This window comes from Cyanistes caeruleus, chromosome 7 (genome assembly GCF_971803275.1).
Source record: "Cyanistes caeruleus chromosome 7, bCyaCae1.hap1.1, whole genome shotgun sequence".
In the NCBI taxonomy this organism is placed as follows: Eukaryota; Metazoa; Chordata; class Aves; order Passeriformes; family Paridae; genus Cyanistes; species Cyanistes caeruleus.
The window spans coordinates 12,748,954-12,768,630 of record NC_141707.1 but is presented as its reverse complement, the minus strand read 5'-3'; the positions used below and the strand labels follow the sequence as shown (position 1 = coordinate 12,768,630).

The 19,677-nt window shown below is 39.7% G+C and overlaps 1 protein-coding gene across 1 annotated transcript in view; it reads right to left on the bottom strand.

The window, feature by feature from the left end:
* LOC111931945 (uncharacterized) overlaps positions 1-6,679 on the bottom strand; it is a 193,271-nt gene extending 186,592 nt beyond the window's left edge. The window contains exon 1 of the mRNA XM_086897293.1: positions 6,291-6,679. The gene's annotated coding sequence lies outside the window, so the exon portion shown is untranslated. The remainder of the gene's footprint in view (positions 1-6,290) is intronic.
* Positions 6,680-19,677: the final 12,998 nt, after the last annotated feature.

The following is a 19,677-nucleotide window of genomic DNA, read 5'->3' as shown; positions in this document are numbered from 1 at the left end:
ATTTAATCACACCTTTGCTCATGTGGTCATTTCTATTTGACAATTAGCTCACTCACTGGCCAAATTTTGGCAGCCTCCAACTATTCCAGCCAGAGGCCAAAATGCTGTTCAACTTATAGCGAGAACTTTTTGTGCTGTGTGTATTTTTACCGTGGCATTATTTTCCTTTCTGCCTATTTATTTACACTCTCTCAGCCTGCATAGGCACTTCACTGAGATGTGTCTTGACAGTCAGCTTTCTCTCTTATGTCCACTTGTGTTGGTTTGTTTTTTTCCTGGAGTGATTATAGCAGCTTATGCCTGGAACTTGCCATCAATGACATGTCTAATCTCCAGGTTGTTTTTCCGTGCCCTGATACGACAGGAGGCAGAGTTGTCTTTCTCCAGAGCAGATCGCTGACTCTTCCTATCATTTATTTATGCTTGATCTGTTCAAGAATAACAGTAAAATAAACCTAACAGAACAGTTTCTGAGAAATGCCAGGATTTTGCTTCCATGTCTGTTCATAGATTCACCTCTATATTTTTACATTGTGTTAAGTCCATACAGAACATCAACCAAAGAAAGAGATATGATTTATTATTATTTTTATAAATTAATCTTTACCTCCAGGAAGATTAAAATCCCTCCCATCAAGGTTAAGCTCTGCCTATAATAGGCAATACATATTTGTGCAGTAACAATTTGTCCATGGCTTAAAGAGTTTTTAACAAAAATAGGGAATACAACAGAGGAAAAAAAATATCATTATCCCCAGTATATCCCACACTGGGCAATGCACAGGGAAAGACCAGGTAGCAGGAGACAAACTGTAAGGGGGTTTGGTGGCACAGGAGACTTGTCCTGGGCACCCTGAAGGTCCCCACCACTAAGGTCAGCCCCCTCTACAGCCACCAGAGATTATATTACTTTTACTCCATCATAGGAAGGCACCAGTCTGAAAAAAACTTTTTTTTTTTTGAGTGATACAGTGTTGTGGTGAAGTGTCTCAGACACCATTCCCCACAGTTTGGAAGCTGAGGGAAAACACCATGACAAGACTGTAAATCACACTCCCAGACAGACATGCCACTTAACAAATATTGGGCAGATTCATAATATGTGTGGTTCAGCTGGAAAGAGCATCATCCTCAAGTACTTTTGAGGTGAGACCTCAGGGGATGAGTCTGAATAGGGGTGTTGTAGTCACAAAAAAAAAAAAAAAAGCCAGCACCCCTCAATTATGTCCTGAACCACCCATTTGTGCTCCCTACAGCCAGAGCCCTGCCACACGCTGCCCTTCCCCAGTCACCCCAGTATTCATCACAGCTCTGTTCCCACAGTCCTCACACTGACATTCTGAAAGCAAATCATCAGCTCCCTGGCATCTCCATTTTGTTTGACATCCGGCAAGACAATGAACCACTGTGACAAATTACTAACATCAGAAATCCCATCAAGGAATATTGTGACAAATAGAAACTCTGCAATTACTTCTTTCATAGCCCTCGACATCGTGTCTGCAAGTAGCATCAATCAGACCGTTCAAGATACGATTAGACAGTCTCTGAAACCCCTTTGCACTCTCCAGATGTGCCATTACATGCTTTACTTGAGGAGAACTGTTACTAATTTTAATACAGATCTTCTAATCTTGGATGATATTTTGAACTTTTTTCCTGTTTTGTCATCATGGCCCTTTTTGTCAGGAGAGAATCACAGAAAGGCTCTAAGGTGCATCTTTTCAAGGGCAGCCTCAAGTAATTTTACTAAACAATATAAAAAAAACCCACTTTATCATCAATAATGTCCCTTATCTCCACTAACACTTTTATATAAATGTTGACAATATATCTTAACCAGATTGCTATACAAAAGCACACACACAATGCTCAAGGACTGACACAAGGTAAAAGTCTGTGGGGTTAAAGGCTAGTACAGTTATTGTACCTTGTGTCAAATAAGTTCCAAGAATGTTTCAGAAGAATTAACCCTATATTAATGCTAATATTTGAGCTGTTGTTTATTACATATATAATATTTGTTGTTGTTGTTGTTTATTACAACATTTGATAAAGTATTAAAATAAGAATTCAAATTTTAAGAAACTAAACTGATCCCAGTCAATTTTTTTAAAAAACAGTCTTTTTGTTTATTCCTTGAGAAACCAAAAAATTCTGGGTTTTTTTTATCAATCAGAGAGCCCTCAAAGAAGTCAAACTTAACAACACAAATGAAAGCCTTGTGGCTGTTTATGATGACCTGACAGAGCTAAACAGACCTTCTTGAAAAACAAGAATGAGCTCCTGCCTGCTCAAGGTATTCATCTACAACATAAAGATTATATAACAAAGTTTAAGGGACACAGATCAGGTTTTATGATGGAACTGTATAAGTGCACAGGCAGATAAATTTCTCTTCAGTTACTTCTAAAATAGAACAGCTTAAAATTTGTATGTGCTGCTAAAACTGTGCATAGTGAGAAACCATAATGGCTTGGAGAGTTATTAGTTCAGTTTAGGTGTGCTCCTAACACACTTCTGCTACTCAGATTTGAGTAATACTGCCAAAGGTGTCAAGGTGTTAAAGCTGAGATAACTTATCTAATCTGTACTTGGCCATCTCACAACTGGGCCCACTAAAATCTAATTCTAGAGGAATCAGGAATGTTCCAGATTTTGTCTAATAAACAAGCTACACACAGTCCGAATGGGCAGTGAGAACGAACTGTTAACAAGTGCCACAGCATGAGATAGTAATGTGACTATATGTGCTCCTACTAGGAATTAAAAATCCTATTATGAATTAACAATAATTTAGGTTTCATGAGATGATTCCACCAGTCAACAGCATTTGTAACTTCCAGCTGCTTAATGCTCTGTAATAGAAAACACACTGCAAAAACAACGGGCGAGTCGCTAAATATTCCTCATATCAAATGCAGAGAATCAATTTGCGTGAACAACAACACGGGCTTGCTTCATGCCTTCACACTTCATTTCCACCGAGCTGAAACCCACTCCAGACATTTCCAGCTGTCAGTTCCTGTCCCACTGGGGATCTGGAATGAGAATTGAGATGCCTGGAGAGTTCTGGAGATAAAAGCAGTTGGGTGGAAAAGAGTGGCCTAGTACACACCAGTAGAAGAGACTCTGGCAGAAACGCGAGTGTGGTCTGGTGTGCACAGTGAATATACAGATGTTATACAGGCCAAACAGATACCTTTTATTCAGTTTACTTCCTAAAACTCGTTTGTATGTGCTGACCTCTTGGAGAGCTGTATTGGTGACTGTCTAGCGTGTATTTTAAAGGGATCAATTAGAAAGGTTTTTTAATGTAGGTAGGAAATGAACTCCCTCAATAATGGGACCTCCCAGAGGGCTTGGCATGGTAGTGCAGTAAAGTCATGCTTGTGCTTCTCTACTTGTCAGGACCATCTAACAAAAAATAAATAAGAAGTGATAGGTGATGGGGAATCTCCTACAGTTCAGAGATTTACAATTTCAGAGCAAAAGTTTGTGACATGTCTTTTCAAATCTCTGTCACAGACTTGTGGCTAAGCTCATTTCTGCTCATGTGGTCCTGAATCTTTGCAGATTGTTGGCATTCTGTGAGAAACTGCATTTATCAGGAAGGGATTTGTGCTATCTGATGGGAAAGAGCCCATTGATTTTTTTCAACCTGCTACAACTGCTCTGGAAGCTGAAGAGACCCTTTAATGCATTAAAACACCACAGATGACCAGTAATAATTCAATGAATAATATTTTATGCATTCAGTAACAGCTTACACACAGCCTAAGATACTGAGGGATGAACCAAGCCAGTGGCTTAATTGAGTGTAACCATTGCATTCTTAGTATATTAAAGTACTTTGCTGGGGAGGGGATCAGGTATAAGTTATCCTTATAAGTAAGGATGAAAAGGACATGGGAGTGTCATGGGAGCCTTCACTTCACTTGCACCAGCGAAGTGAGGGTATTCTGAATGCTAGAGAAGGAAACTGGCTCAGAAGCTTTTAGAAGATAATCCCATTCACAGAGTTGCTGAAGCTGGAAGGAAGAATTTGGAGCTGAAGGAGTAACTCCATTAGCTGATGGTGATGGGGAGCTTTATGCTTCTTATGAACTTTGATTAGCATGAAAACCTGGTAACTTTTCTCAGGCTTTATAAAGAAATAACTGGGACAATTAAAATCTGTTAGCCTTACACAGTTAGATTACCAAAAGATTACATTTTTTCTTGAGGCTGGTAAAGCCAAAGATAGTGTGATTTTTTTATTTTTTTTTCTTCTCAGTCAGATGAAATGAAGAGCTGGAAGAAAGAACAATGGAGAGAGCCAAATGATCTGAGAAAAGAATGGTAGAGCACGATGTAGTGGTGGAGTGGTAAAGGATGTGTGGCAATGCATTATGCTTGCCTATGTTCTGCTGATTTCCAGTCTTGTCAGCCTTCCTCTTGTACACTGACACATGTCCTAGCACCCCATTTGTAATTTTACTACAAAGATGTGGAAATTGCCTGGAATCCCCTTGTGTTGTGGTGAAACTGAGCTTTCCAGCCTTCTGGACTACCTCAGCTTAAAGCCCTCTTAGAGATGTTGCCAATCTGGCATGTTAGGAGTCTGGCTTGAGCCAAAACTGAGTTTTAAGCTTTTGCTTTCTGCCTTATACTCTTTGGAGGACCAGAGGGACAGAGAAAAGAACCACACATTTACAATAAAATGTAATGAGATTGACCCCTATGGTAAATATGTCTCTTTACAATATTTGGTTGCTTAAAGAACTTTTAGTAAAGTCATTACTGCTTATAAGAAGTATTACTGTGTCCTCTTGGTAACTGGTGTTTTCAGTATGTGCTCCAGTTTCTCCTTTCAAGTAATGGTTCTTTGGCCACATCATCCTGATGCCACAGTGACAGTAGGGGGTAAAGGAGTTAGGAGAAGGCTGATGAAAAACTTTCTCACAGGCAGTATGCTGGATCACAGCATAAAGTGAATTTTCTGCTAATTTGGAAGCTGGTCATCAGATCTTAATATAGCCACACCACCTCAACGACCAAGGAAGGGCACAAATCAAACAAAAAACAAAAAAACAAAAAAACAAACTTTGCCTCAAGAATGCATTTGGATTTAAAATGCTTCACTGAAACAGAGGAGGCAGCAAACGTTTGATATTTGCTAAACATTTAAAAGAACCATCTCTTTTATACTTAAACCACAGAAAAATCTTTCTTCTTCTCTGCTACTGGAAGCACTAAAAAATGCATCAATGATTGTGTGAACTCCCATTTTCTGCTGCAGCAAATGGGTATGGCTCCAATGAGCTGTTGAAGGTCTATCTGTGGTTCATGGATTCATTTTTGAATGCTGTCAACAATAACCAGATTTTTCTTTGCTTTAATTGTGGAGCTTGGCACCCAAGGCATTACAAGGCAGCCCATGACAAACCAACTGAATTTGGTCTGTGTGTGAGATGAACTTCTCACATTTTAGGTGTTTTCACACTCCTCTACCTCATCTACCTTTCATCCTGCCCTCATTATCTGCTTCTGTCCCATATCTTAAAGCTCAAGCTGAAGCTTTTCAAACCTAAACTTAAAGTTGATAACCTAAAGCTTATCAAACCGAAATGTAAATCCTCATTGAACACAACAGACTTTGGACCAAGCCTGTAGGGATTAATCAGCATGGAAATGGATCCCTCCTGTGAGCTGCTGAGTGCCTTCAGGGCTCAGTAGCATCAACAAACCTCACAGGACCATGCCCAGAGCTGGCTGCTGGCACCAGGACTGATGGGAGCCTGAGACAGCTTTTGGGTTTCAGAAGTTGTGGCATACTGATCTGACAGGCAGAGGAGCTACGGTGTAGGTCTGGGGAGGCTCTAGGGAAGTATTTCACAGGGCTGGAAGCTTCTTAGGCCCATCTCAAATTTTCATTTGAGTTATCTTAATAGGCTTTTCCCCTCAAGCCTCCTGGGGTCTAAAGGAAAAAAAAAAGGGATAAAAAATTAATTCAGGTTCATGTTCTTTTGTGACTGCTCCTACTGAGCACAATAAACTGACATGCTGCTTTTAATTAGCATTAGTTAACTGCTCATTTTTGTGCAGGAACTATGCACCAACTCTGGTCAACACAAAGGTGCTGAACTGAGGACAGGGAGATTCTGCCTGTGGAAGATTCTGGCAGGTGGAGTTATTTAAATAGCAATCCTTTAGATTCAGTGCTTAGGCACTGATTCTGTCTGATTTGAAACCATACAGATAAAAGCAACAAAATTTGAGCAGAAATCTAGTTATTATTGATAACTCACCTTAGGTAAGAAGCTTTGAATCACTGTCAAAGAATAGAATAACAGAACACACCGAGTTGGAAGGGATCAACAAGGATCTTCAGCATCCAGCTCCTGGCCATGCACAGGATGCCCAGGAGTCACACCCTGTGCCTGAGGGCCTTGCCCAAATGCTTCTTGAGTTCTGTCAGGCCTGGTGCTGGGACCACTTCCCTGGGGAGCCTGTTCCAGTGCCCAGCCACCCTGTGGGTGAAGAACCTGCTATCCAGCCTAAACCTCCCCTGACACAGCTCCAGGCCATCCCCTTGGCCTTGTCGTTGGTCACTACAGAGCAGAGATCAGTGACTGCCCCTGCTCTTCCCCTCACGAGGAAGTTGCGACTGCAGTGGGGTGTCACCCCGGCCTCCTTCAGGCTGAACAGGCCAAGTGACCTCAGCTCCTCCTCACACGGCTTGTCTTCAAGGCTCTTCATCATCCTCATCTGAAAGCCGCTCCTTTGGATGCTCTCTGGTAGTTTAATATCTTTCTTACATTGTGGCAGCCAAAACTGTCCCCAGCACTCGAAGTGAGGCCACCAGCACTGCCAGAGTGTCATTTTGTTATCATGAGCTTGTTTGTATTACTTTCATAAAGAAAAACAAAATACAAAATGGACAAAAAAAAGGGATGCAGTATTGCAGAATAGTAAAAAATGTAGTTCAAGATATTAATCACACTGAATCCCGTGAGTTTTTGGCAGACAATAAATGTGTGATAGATTGATCTCTAAAATCACATGCATATTATGAGCATAATCCTCACTTTAATGCAGGGTCATAGAATTTTACAGCCTCATAAGCTTGCAAGGTTTCACCTGGAACATCAAAACAATTGCTAAAAGCATAATAAATTCTACAGCTAGCCATCTGCTTACCCTCCTGACCTTTCAAATCCTATAAAAACCCGAGCTCATAATTTTTCACTCTATAAATTTCAACCTTTTTTTTGTTTAATACAGTATATTCAGAAGGTTACTTCATCTTTTCCACGTAATAAAGGGGATCCATTCCATTTGATAATATTTTGTGGCAATAGACATTTTTTCTTGAAAGGATTTTGAGTGCTGTCTCTGGAGCTAATGGGATTGTGGGGCACTGCCAGTTGTTTTATCTGGTTGGAAACATTTATTTTGAGTCATGCTCTTCTTGTATGGGTTCACCCATCAGTCCCTATTGGAAATTACATCCAGCAAGTGCTCTGGAAGAAGGTTAAATAGCACCAGTGTCAGTTTCCTGCCTTAATCTCTGCAACTGTGAATCACTCTGCTTTGTTTTTCAGAAAGTCATAAAGGTTAAGGTTTCCTATTTCTCAGCACTGAAATATTATATCTTCCCTTGATATTAATATTTCTATTCCAGATATACAATTGGGAATAAAAAACCCATTGATACAGGTTTTTAAGACATTGTACTACATCAATACATTTATATTGCCAAAACCCCTTTCTCCAAAAGTGAAACTCATTTTTTAGGAGTTTTTTTAAAAAATTTCAACTATACCAGTGGCAAGTACAGTATGCATGCTCCTGTGGATATCAAAGAGCCATTACCTAATGTTCAGAAATACAAAGTGAAAAAAGTCTTGTTATTCACTCAAATTAGTTCTGACAGTTCTTTCAAAGACTCTACATTTATCCTCATAATGAATCACTACAGGAATTATAAATCCACACACAATTCTGAAAGTTTTGGTCTTCAAACAACAACAACAACAAACTTTTTTACATTAGCATTACCAATTCTCCCCTGCCCCAAAATTTATTTATAGTCATGTTATTTTGTCCGGTTTCCTGACAAGGGGAAATCTGTGCAGTCTCTCCATATGGCTGTCTTCCTTAATAACCCTTGAACTTCCTGGCCACTTTTAAAAAGGCATAGCTTTCAGAGGTGTGAAACCACTGCAAATATAATGAAAACAGTTGACTGTTGAAAAGGGATCCAAATTATTGCCTCAGCTGAGGGAAAGATCTTTTCCCATTCTTAGAGATAAGAGCTAGCAAATCAGCACACATGTGCTCTGAGCGAGCCACAGCAATTTGCCCAGCCAAATGAACTGGGGATGCTGCAGGGAGATAGGCTTCCTGCAAGAGGGAGATTGTCAAGGAATAATGAGAGAACCAGAGGAAACTGGTTGTAACTGGCAGTAAGATATTAGGGAATATAAGGTAGAAATCCTGGAAAGAACGATTTTAAAAACCAGGTTCTGCTCACAAGACAATTTTTCTTTAAAATAATAATCAGACTAAAGTACATTAGTTCATCTCTTTATGAGCTCTATTTTAAAATACTTTTAAAATTAAACCTGTGAGTCAGTGTTTAAAAGAAACACAAGAATGCCTGCCTCTGCACCATACTGTGATGTGCAGGATGTAGGAATCCACTTCTGGGAGCCCGGTAGTCAGAATATGTCAGGGGAAAGAGCTCTCAATTTGGATTCTTGACACATTCAGTGAATTAAGGTAACCCATGGTTCTGCCTGACAGCAGAAAGATTGTCTGCTAATAAATTTGCCAGTTGTGCTGTGTTAGCGAAGCACTAAATGTGAACTCATCCATGGGGAAGTGTGGACACTTCCAGGGTTCCTCCCAGCACAGGAGAGGACTGACACTGGCATCTGGGGAGAAGGACAGCTGAAGAGAACCACTTGGAACACTTTGGAAGAGGAAGGAACAATGGGTTAGACATGCATTATCTCCCATCCATTACAGCCAGTGAAACAGAGGATGAACCAGTGAAATGCCATTTCTCCTTTGTCACAGCTGCAGTCACAAGGTGCCTCAGTTGGTGTTGGGCTCTATGTAACGTGCTGCCAGCTCTTGCATTTTCATTTCTTTTCATTTTTCTGTTAATCTGATAGGGAACATCATCCTCTCATCACGGTAAATGTGGTCAGGGGCAATGTTATCCTACACATTTCTCCTGCCACCTGTCCAAGTCACGTTTATCACCAGCACCAAGGTGATTTCAGTGATAAAGGCCCCTGCACATTCAGTACCTGAAGGCACATTGCCCCATTATTTACCTGCTACCTCTCTGCAGCTGGAGTTGCCTTTGTTAGCAGGAGCCTTTTCTAGAATGTCACTCTTCTAAAGCTGACCTTATTTGCCTCAGTTCAAAATTTGTCTATTCCAAAGCTTATTTTCATCTTGGCTTGAACCTAAAACATAGGCCCAGAATCCTTTCTTGAGTTCCTTTCCTATGAAAAATAAATAGCCAGTGCCAAAGTTATGTAAAACCCCTGTTCTCGTCTTTGGGATAAAACTATGACCTGGATCAAAGAGTACCCAAGCCTAATTCATAACCTACTCTTCATCAAGGACGGGTGCTCCCAGACCATGCAGAGAACTGGGGGAGGTCTTGGTTGAAAATCAGGTCAGTGAGTAGCTCCTGTTGGATGCAGACAGATATTGTTCATTTCATTTTTCCATTTTTGCATCTCTCCAGAACATCCATTGGAGAAGACAAATCTTGGCTTCCAGCAGCCAACATTTTTCTGGTGTAATTCTTATTATGGTAGAGGACAAATAGAAGCACTTTAACCTCTTTTATTCATAAGTAAAATGCAAAAAAAAAAAAATCTTCTCCTGGAATAGATCCCACTTGGGGATAAAAGGAGAAGCCCTCCAGAATAGTACAGGAAAAAAAGGCACTTGGGAAGAAGAATCTTTCAGGAAAATCCAAAGCAGCTTAGAGTCCATGTCTCTCACATTATGTACTTTTGTGACAAAGACTTCATAAGGAAATGTAGGGGCTGGGAAAGAACAAGTAATCCTGGAAATTAATAAACATCCTGAATATCAGCAGCAGTTGCCATAGTACATGCAATATGACATGCAGCATGGCAGGTCACTGCTCTTTTGATCTCTTAATTACTGACAACAGTTTCAGGTGATAATTCTGAAAGACATAGGAAATTGTGCTCGTAAAGAAATACCATTAAAAATTTAGTAAGAGAGGGTTTGAAACCGAGAAGAATGGATACTAATGGTGCAGTAATTAGGGAAAGCAGAGATGAGGAAAGCTAAAGTTAATGCTTAAATACAAAGAAAAGGAAACGAAGTTCAAATTATGATTACCTGCAATTTCAGTCAGTCCACTTCTCATTTAATCACCCTGGGGGGAATGGATAGCAGTTAAGATTTATTTAATGCCACAATAAGAAATTGGGCTTCCTCTTTCTTCCCTTTAGCTATGAGTGAGATTATTTCTAACATTTTTTTTTTAAGAAAGCAGAACCTTAATTCAGGATTCCAAACATAAAAAGACAGAGCAGAGGTTCCATTTCTAGCTGAAAAAACTTCTGTGCCACCTTCAAACAGTCTGTCTAGCTGACATTGTGATTTGGAGAGTCACAGAAGGGATTGCTCAGTCGAAAAGGGATTTCACTGGCACGTGTTTATGACCCATTATCCCTGCAGCCTACAGTGGGATAAACTCAGTTTTATTAGCAGAATATGCTGAGTGCTTGACACACTTGGACAGAGGCTCCTTCAACGTGTTTCCCTCACCTCTCCTCACAAGCAGGGTCCCTTTCTGTCCCAGGGAACAAACCTCACGTTTATGCAAGTATGCTGAGGAAGAATGGCATGCTCGGAGATGCAGCAGCCCTTGGACACAAAATAACCGTGAAAAAGGAGCTCAGCAGAGCTGCCTGGGCAATCAGTTCACCCTCTCATTTCAGATCTGTGTGTGCTGGCATTAAACAGACTTGAGAAACATGCTCTACCTGCACCTTCTTTCATTCTGTGAGACACTCGTCAGCTTCGCTGCTTCAACCTGATTTGAATAATTCCTGTTCTTCCACGCTGATACCGGCTTTGCTTAAAGGAAAATTATTTTATATGCAGAGGAGAAAATCACAACTGTAACTCAACCAGAATATAACTAATCAAATGTAACAAAATAATACCTTGTTATGTTGTGAACAAATAGAGTGATATAGTCACTCATGCTTCAAATAAAAAAAACAGACCCATATTACATATCTTTTATATTTACTCCACACAGGTTTCATAATATTTTCTACTCATTTGGTTCTATCTTTCAATAGCATAATTCTTACACATTGGAAATCGTCCAGCAATCACTGTATAGAACAAAATCTTAAAGACTAGATCCAGTATCAAAGCCTGACTTCTAGGAATTGCATCCTTAAAGAAGAGGAGGAAATGAGAAAAACTGACTAGACCATTGAGGTGAATGATTATTGTTGAAGGAAATACCAGGTTTTTTTTTTTTTTTGGTCTGTTTTTTTGCCACAGTTGAGAAACTCAGTAATCAATACAAATTGCTATTAAACAAACAAATTGCTACCAAACCAAAGAGTAGATTTAGGATTATGTAAAAAATTAGAAATAAGCCAAAATCCGTGGTACAACTGTTGATTTTCAAAAAGGCAAACTACTAAATAGCCTTGGAAAACTACATCAGCAAAATCACAGTCTTGTACAACCTCCTATATCATCCTGGGCTGCAAACAAATTTGCAAACAAATTTACTTTGAGAAGGGATGAAGTTTTGACTTGAATTGAAAGTGGATGAGATGGATCTAAACCTGAGAACTCATCAGTCTCCATGGCATGAAAGCTGCATTTTGTTTTTCAGGCACACTGGAAGAGTGGTTGTGAATCCTTGTGAGAGGATCCTCGCCACAAACAACTCAGAGAATGTTGTCCAGCAAAGTGAAGTGCTCACAGAAATCTGGAATTTCATGCAAAGTTTCACTTGCAGAGTTTATGAAAGAAACCATGGGTATGACAGACTGCTCTACTACAATAACCAACACAGAGGTGTAAAGTTTGTGTGTGCAGACTGAGCAGTAGGTGAGTACAGGGAGACAGGATGGCAGCAATAATACTCAGGGCATATCTTTACCTTGTCTTTAATGCCATTCATCCCAAAGGCCAGCAGCAAGCTTGCTCTACACACTGAATCCTTGATCTGGAATCTGTAACACTGCACAAAATGGCAGCTTGTGCTACCTGCTGCTTCTCTATTAACACTTTAAATGGTCCTCATGCTCTAAGAAAAGGAATACCAGAAACCAAAGAGAATTCTCAAATCTAAAGTCACATCAGCAACATTAGCCAAGCTAGGAAAAGAGAAGATGTGTTAATATCTCTGGAAAGGCCTAATTATGAGAAAAAATGGGGTATTATCCTTGTCAAAACACTAAGCACTACCTGTGCAAAAACATGAACAAAATTATCCCCTCTATGAAAACATGGTAGTAGTCCCCTGGAAAAGTAAAAAACCTAGAGAATGTGAGGATGGGGAAAACTTTTCATCTTTCCACTGAGATATCAATCTTGCCAGGGTTATTTTTTGCACACTCTCGGGGTAATAGAGGATATTTTGGTTTTTGTTGTTGGAAATCCTCCTTATTATCTTTTCTTGTCTTTGGGCCTCCTTTTCTCCTCATTACTCCCCAGGTTCATTCCCTTCTGACTTAAAATTTATGGAAGATGAGGAAATTTGTCAGCTTGCTGAAGGGAAAAGCACAGATCTTGAGGGTAAGATCCTCAGGCAATATAAACGTATCAGAGCTGTAAGTGAGGAATCCTCAGTGATGTACCAGGTGGGCAGCTGCCACCTCCTTCCATTTCTCCATGGGGCATAAGGACTGGCAGGTTTGGGGTTTTCTTGGAAATCTATATTGTTCTAATTAGCTATTTACTTAATCAGTGCCATTAGATGAACTATGTGTGGTAATAGATGCATTAAAAAATTAATTATGGATAGAGAGCTGCCATCACATTATTTCTCTTTTTAAATATCCACTTGCAGGATATAGACCCATGGAAAAGCAACTATGAGAACGTATGTATTCAATAACACATTAAATGCAAGATGTATGCTGCCCCTGGAATACATGTGTGAGTGAACAGCAGCACTTCTTGTTTACAAATACTTAAGCTGGAGAGCCAAAATTCAAATGTACATTTGCCAAGTGTCTGTCCAAGGCCACACCACAGGAGGTTCTGATTTGTGAAAGAGTGGTAAAGGAAATCAAGGCTTAATTTGCTTAGATTCTTGTGTCTGTCAGTGTTTATTCAAAGGCTGTGGAAAAGCCACACACTCTTTGTAGATGCTGTAACAATCTACAGGCCCGACCAAAGAATAAAACAGCAGCAGGATTGAACACTGTGAATTAGTGTGACACGTAACAACCTTCAGAGCAGGGATTTCACTCTCTACAGGCCACAGCAGAGCAAGAAAAACCTTGCTCTTGACTCCATAGCTCATATGATTAGTCATCTTCAGTGGCCTGCTCAAATTAATTTTCCTTGTAAAAGAAGAATTTTTATTCCCTATTTGCTATATTGGCTTACAGTTATTTATTTTGTTTAAACTTTAAAACACAGTTCCACTGATCACACAGTTACTCACTTTGAGAGAAGGAAATTGTTGTAGCATTTGTTCATATTTATCATTATTCCAAGAGTTTTATAATCGTTACAGTAGCCACCATCAACCACATTATTGTAGTACACAAGTTTTTCCTCAGTTCTTGACATCTCTGATTAATAAAGTTAAATGGTTGTAGATGGCCTCTAATTTCCCAGCCCATTGCTGGCTTTCCTTTGCAGACATCAGTGCATTCTACCCAAATCTTCATGCTCCTCATTCTGCTGCCTGTGGGAGACAGAAGCTGTGAGCAGCAGAAGGATCACATTCCCTAGTAACGTGTACCTTCCCAGACTGCCTTCCTAGTCTTGTCCTGAGGATTTGTCCTGGATATGCAGTTACTGCTCTTTCACTCCCTCTTTTCCCTCTGGTGCAGGGCAGGAGCCCTCACTTTTGGTGGCTATTTCCTATTAACCAGTGCTGCTGACCACTTTTTATAGCTGTGCCTTCAATTTTTTGTCTGTCTAGAAGACCGCATATGTTATACATAACAGCTGAAGAAACAATTGAAGTGCTACTTTGCATTCTCAGCCAGGTTAATTATCATCCAGACACCTCCTTTCTGTTGCTGCAGAAATCAGAAACAAGCACACCATTTTTTCTCATTTGGAAATAAATACAGACCCTTTTATGTGGGCTTTAATTCACTTAAATTATTATCTCAGACAGAAAATCAGAACATGGAAGGACAGAGATTGAGGGAAATCAAAGGAAGGACAGAAACACAGAGATGTGTGTGTGGAAAGGACTCTTCATGTTTTCAGGCTATACAGGTATCCACAGGACATGTGGAATTATGAATGTTTCTGTGATACTGAGACTGTCAGGCTGTTAAAATTTTAGGGTTTTTTTTTGGGATGCACAGTCAAAAATAACACTACCCCCCCAGCCTCCTGGTGGGTGCTCCTGTGATCCTACAGCAATTTTTCCTACCATTTTTTCCCCAGAACAGACTCTTTGCAGCCATTAATGAGTCCTGAGAGTGAGGAAAGCAAAGACATTTTCCCATCAGGTTCCTGCTGCAAAGTGTGCATGAAAATAACTGAGGCAAGAAGAGTTTGGCATCAGTGTGGGTTGAAGCTAAGAGCTATCTCAAGAATTTAAATCTGTGATCTTTGATTCAAGAAATTATATCCAATATGAGAATATATTTTGGCTACAAAGATTCCTTCCCAGATAAGAGCAGGGAAGTTTCAATCTTTCATCCAGAATATTTTGATGGACAGTATTGGCACAGGTTAAATTAGCATTACTAATACTGTGTGTATTTATAAATGTTAGCGTTGATTGCAATTTCACATTCTTCACACATTATTCCTTTTTTTTTTCCCAGATGGAGATTGCTAGGAACACTGTGGGTTGTGTGTCACCTTCTTGTACTTCCCAATTCCCTCAGAAACCCTCCAGTTGAAAGATTTTCTGTTTGTTTTTCATTCTCTAGAACAAAGCAGCCTGGGGAGCCTTCTCTGCCACTACATGATGTTGTTTAACTAGAGTTTATCACTCTTAGCTACCAGGACACCAAAGGACAACTTAATACCAAAACCAAGGGAGAGGTGATGGCTTCTTTGGAATGTTTTGTATCCCAGACAGACCCACTGAACCTGCCAGCTCTTCCAGGGCACATTTGAAGACTGTGAGGATGGGCGGTAGCAGGTTTGCACAATACAGGGTGCAGGGAAAAGAAGTATCACAAGGAGAAAAAAAACCAACCCTCTTCAATGACAAATGACCCAATTTGTTCCTCCCCAGTAACTGTGGCAACTTGGTAGAGCTTTGCAAATCTCTGTCATTGCTGCTGCTGCGAATTGGTTGCTTTAAATGGATCCTCACTTTTCTTAAAGCCAGGCATGGCAAATTGCCTGTAAGTAGTTTTGGGTCAGGTACACCAATTTTCAGCCTGGAGTTGCAATTATTTTTTCCAGTTTCCACTTACTCTCACATAGCCTCTGCTCAGCTTAGGGAGAGTCAGCATATATAATAATTTGCATTACAAGGAATGCGATAGAGCAGTTAGAGAGGATGGACCTTTCAGATCAGGTTCCTTTTGGTTTGATTCTCTTCTGATACTTTTACTGTGCTTCTCCAGATCACACCCTCAGCTCCTGCATTTTGTAGAATCTGGGCAGCCTTTCAATTGTCTGACCTTTCAGTAAGCCATGTTTCCTCCAGATACTAAAATTGAATATAATTTCACTCTATTCAGTATTAATAAACTGTAAACAACATCATTGCCTATCCTTGGCAAAGTGCCTGAATTAAATAGCTTTCTTAATGTATCTTCTATCTGTATTAGAGCTATTTAAAAGCAATATGCCAAGTGTGCTGATGATAAAAAGACCATTTTTCATTCATCTGTTTGCTTTTAAACTCCACATATTCCCTGTGAATATTTTCCTTAGCATAAGCAGCTGCCAATAAGAGCCTTTGTACATAAAATACATAAATTACTATCTAGTTTTACAAAGAAACTGTTATTTTCCTGAGCAAGATTGTCAATTCTCCTTAGATAGCAAATAAGACACATTTCTCCCCCCTCTGCTGAAAAATATCCAGCTGGGCAGCTGATGTGACAGAAGTTTTCTTTGAACTACTTGTACAGGTCTGATCACTTTTGGAAAATATCAATTATAATTCATATAGTTGCCCAGGAGAATTTCTAAGTGAACAGATGTTAGCTAGAAAACTTGGAAGAAATTAATATGAAACCTTTGTATTAATGTTGGCTATAAAACCAGATAATATTCAGTAACCATCCATAATCAACAGTTAAGCTCATTTATTACAGGTCTGTAAGGAGCTGAATAATCATATCCTGAATATTCTAGATTGTGATTATTTTAAAATGAACTGATAACCAGAGAGATTCAATTCTGAAGTACAGAGAAGCCCCCTGTTCCCACTTGGTTAGCAGAATTATGTCAGGAGTGAGTTTTCTGTTATATATTTAACAGATATTTTGAACACATATATTTAACAGATATTTTGAACACAGTTGCCAAGTTTGTATCTTTCCGTATGAGGGAGAAAGAATGACAAAACGTTAAAGATCTGATAACTAGAAAATATTCTGTCTAAAGAGTAAAAGATGTCCCCTGCCCAATTTTAGAAGGCAATACAAACACCAAAAACAACAAGCACCAACCACACATCAACCTGGAGCCCAGCAACACAAACTCTGAAGAACAAAAACATAATTTCAGCCCTTTTACATCAGTAGAGAGAAAACCTTTCTGAAAATCTGGAAACTCTTCACTGCTTAAGAGCCCAGACCTTGGGTTTCAGGTGGCAGCTTGGCAGGACCTGAGGCTGATTGTGCAGCACGTGGCAGACGCTGGAGACAGCCAGGGCTCTTCCCACAGTGCAGTCACGTTGTTAAGTAATGAAATACTGATTTGCATCTTTACCCAGTAAAATTTCATATAAATATAGGTGCTGATAACGTAGCATTATTTATGGATAACAGCTGTCGTATTCCCCAGCTGTTTGCTTGTTGTCTGCTGTAACATATGTTAATTTAAACTTTCACCAAATGCCACGGATTGTTTGCAGTCCTCCAGCTGCAGCTTGGCAATTTTTTCCTTTAGGTTTCTGTTGGCTCTGGAAGTGATTACACAGACAGCCCATAACAACATAAACAAGCCTTGTGTGGCTGCTGAGCTCTCCGTTAACTCGGCTAAGTGAATGTTTGCTGGAAAAGCAAAACAGGGAGAGAACGTATCCCACTTATTTTCATTTTTCGGAGGTATTTCTGGATGCTGTCAGTAGAGAAAACACAGGGGACACTGGAATCAAAGAAATCTTTGAGTAAAAAAATGCATCACACAGAACAGATTATGATTTCCTCAATGGTTTGAAATTAAACTAAGTATAACCTACATTTTTATATAAATTGTATTCCAAACACAATGTCAAAAGTGAGGTCCTCAGTTTACAAAGGCAACCACAAACATTTAATTGACCCAACATAGCAGGACTGTGTGACAAACTTTACAATCAGTAGAAGGTTTCCATATAATATGAAGGAAAAAGAATAGCACAAACTGAATATCACAGTCTGTGCACAGCTTCTAATGCATTGCATTGCACAGTAGGGGAAAAACACCCCACCACACAGCAGTGAATAGTCTAAAGCAGAACACAGGGTGGAGAAGGAAACAGCAAGGAGGATTGACAGGACTTGTCAGGCTCCTTGGGTTTCTTTCTCATGGGAAGCTTTCAATCAGAATAAAAACCTTCTGCAGGCTGAAAGCAAAGGCTGGTGTGCAGGGGTGGCTCTGATTTCCTGCACAGGAGCTTTTCCATCCCTCCCTACTGCACCGTGCTGCCTCTGCCACAGTGGGACACTGGCATTGCTCCAAAATGTGCAAACACTAAAACACCTCCCGCTTTCAGCGCTCAGAAATGATATTTAAATTACACTAAAGGTCAGCCTTGGCAGGCACCACGACTTCTAGCTGCCTTTTGGAGCAGGGCAAGGATCAATATACAGAAATGGGAATGACACAAACGTACAAATGATAAGATGATGCCAGTGAGCACAACACAAATATTGATCAATTTAAATATGAGAGTGAGTGGAAAAGGAGAAAACATCATCTGTGGTGGCAAACTGACAAAGAGGCAGGCAGCTAATAAAATGGATGGTAAGATGGGAAATCATTCCTTTTCTTATTATTTATCTTTCCTTAATTACACCTTGTATTACCTCTCATCTTTTCATCCTGTTTTCAAATCACATTTTAAACTTGCCACAGAACAAAATCTCAATATACAGATTATGTTTTAGATTGTTATGATGACAAACCTCTGTAGAAGTAAAGGATAGTGGAGAAATAGAATTCTTATATTAATTATACTAGAATCCAGGTGTTTCATGTAACAAAAAAAAAAAATAAAAGATGAATAAAAAATGGAAGATTAGAGAGTTACCTGGTGCTGTGGTACTACTTGCCACAGCCTGGTGTTACTTATTTTAACCAATATCTGTAGAAAAAAAAAAAAGATGGTTGATATTGGTGTAAGAGGATTCCATCTCAATTTGAGTAAATCAATGACTTCAATGTGCCACAGGACCCCAGGTTTTCCCTGCACAGGTGACTTTGTGTCACTGAGAGTTACAGGACAGCCTGTGGGAATCCCTGTGGGAAGTGGGATCCCTGCAACGCACCCAGGGAACAAACATCCCCACTCTGTTACTCCAGCCAGGGAAATTCCTTCACTCACTAAAGTATTATGGGACATTTTTAACTCTTCTGCAGCAGGGATGCTTGACCCAAATAATGCAGCTTTGACCAACAGAGAGAGGGTCAGTATCCCCCCTCTTCTCTTGCAGACCTCTCCTACAAGGAGAGTTTTACAAGCTGCTGAACTGCTCCAAGGTAAAACTCTTTCCTTCAGCACCATATGCAGAGGCTGGAGCCCTTAATCCTTCTTTTCAGCAGCACTCCTCTGCCAAAAGTTGCTGAATTAGAAAAGGCTTCAAGCTTGTTAATATCCTGCCAACTGACACAAAAATTAAATTTCATCCAGTTGAATAAGCCTCATTTAGTCAAGGGCCACTTACAATTTTTTGGAAAAGCTTGATTGCACCATCACTGTTAAATGCAACAGCTTATCTCTGATAGAGTCACCATATTCTTAATATTGACTTAATCCCTGAGCACAAAGCTTAAAGGAATGGATATTGCTGAAGACTGATTCCACAAAAATGATGGTGGAAGAAATTCATTAGAAAATACCTTTTATTTTTTTAATTCTGTGTTTTAAATTATTCAATCCTGAAGACCAAGTCTGCTGAAATGCCATCTTAACCTACCTCCAGAAGTTTTAGATCTCAGATTATCCGGGATGGTTTTGTTTCTTCTTCCAAGCTGAAGCTTGTGTTCATAATTTCCTGATTAATGTCCATAATAAAAGTACTGCAAGTAGAACAAAGGATGTAACTGAAAAAGGTCCAGCAT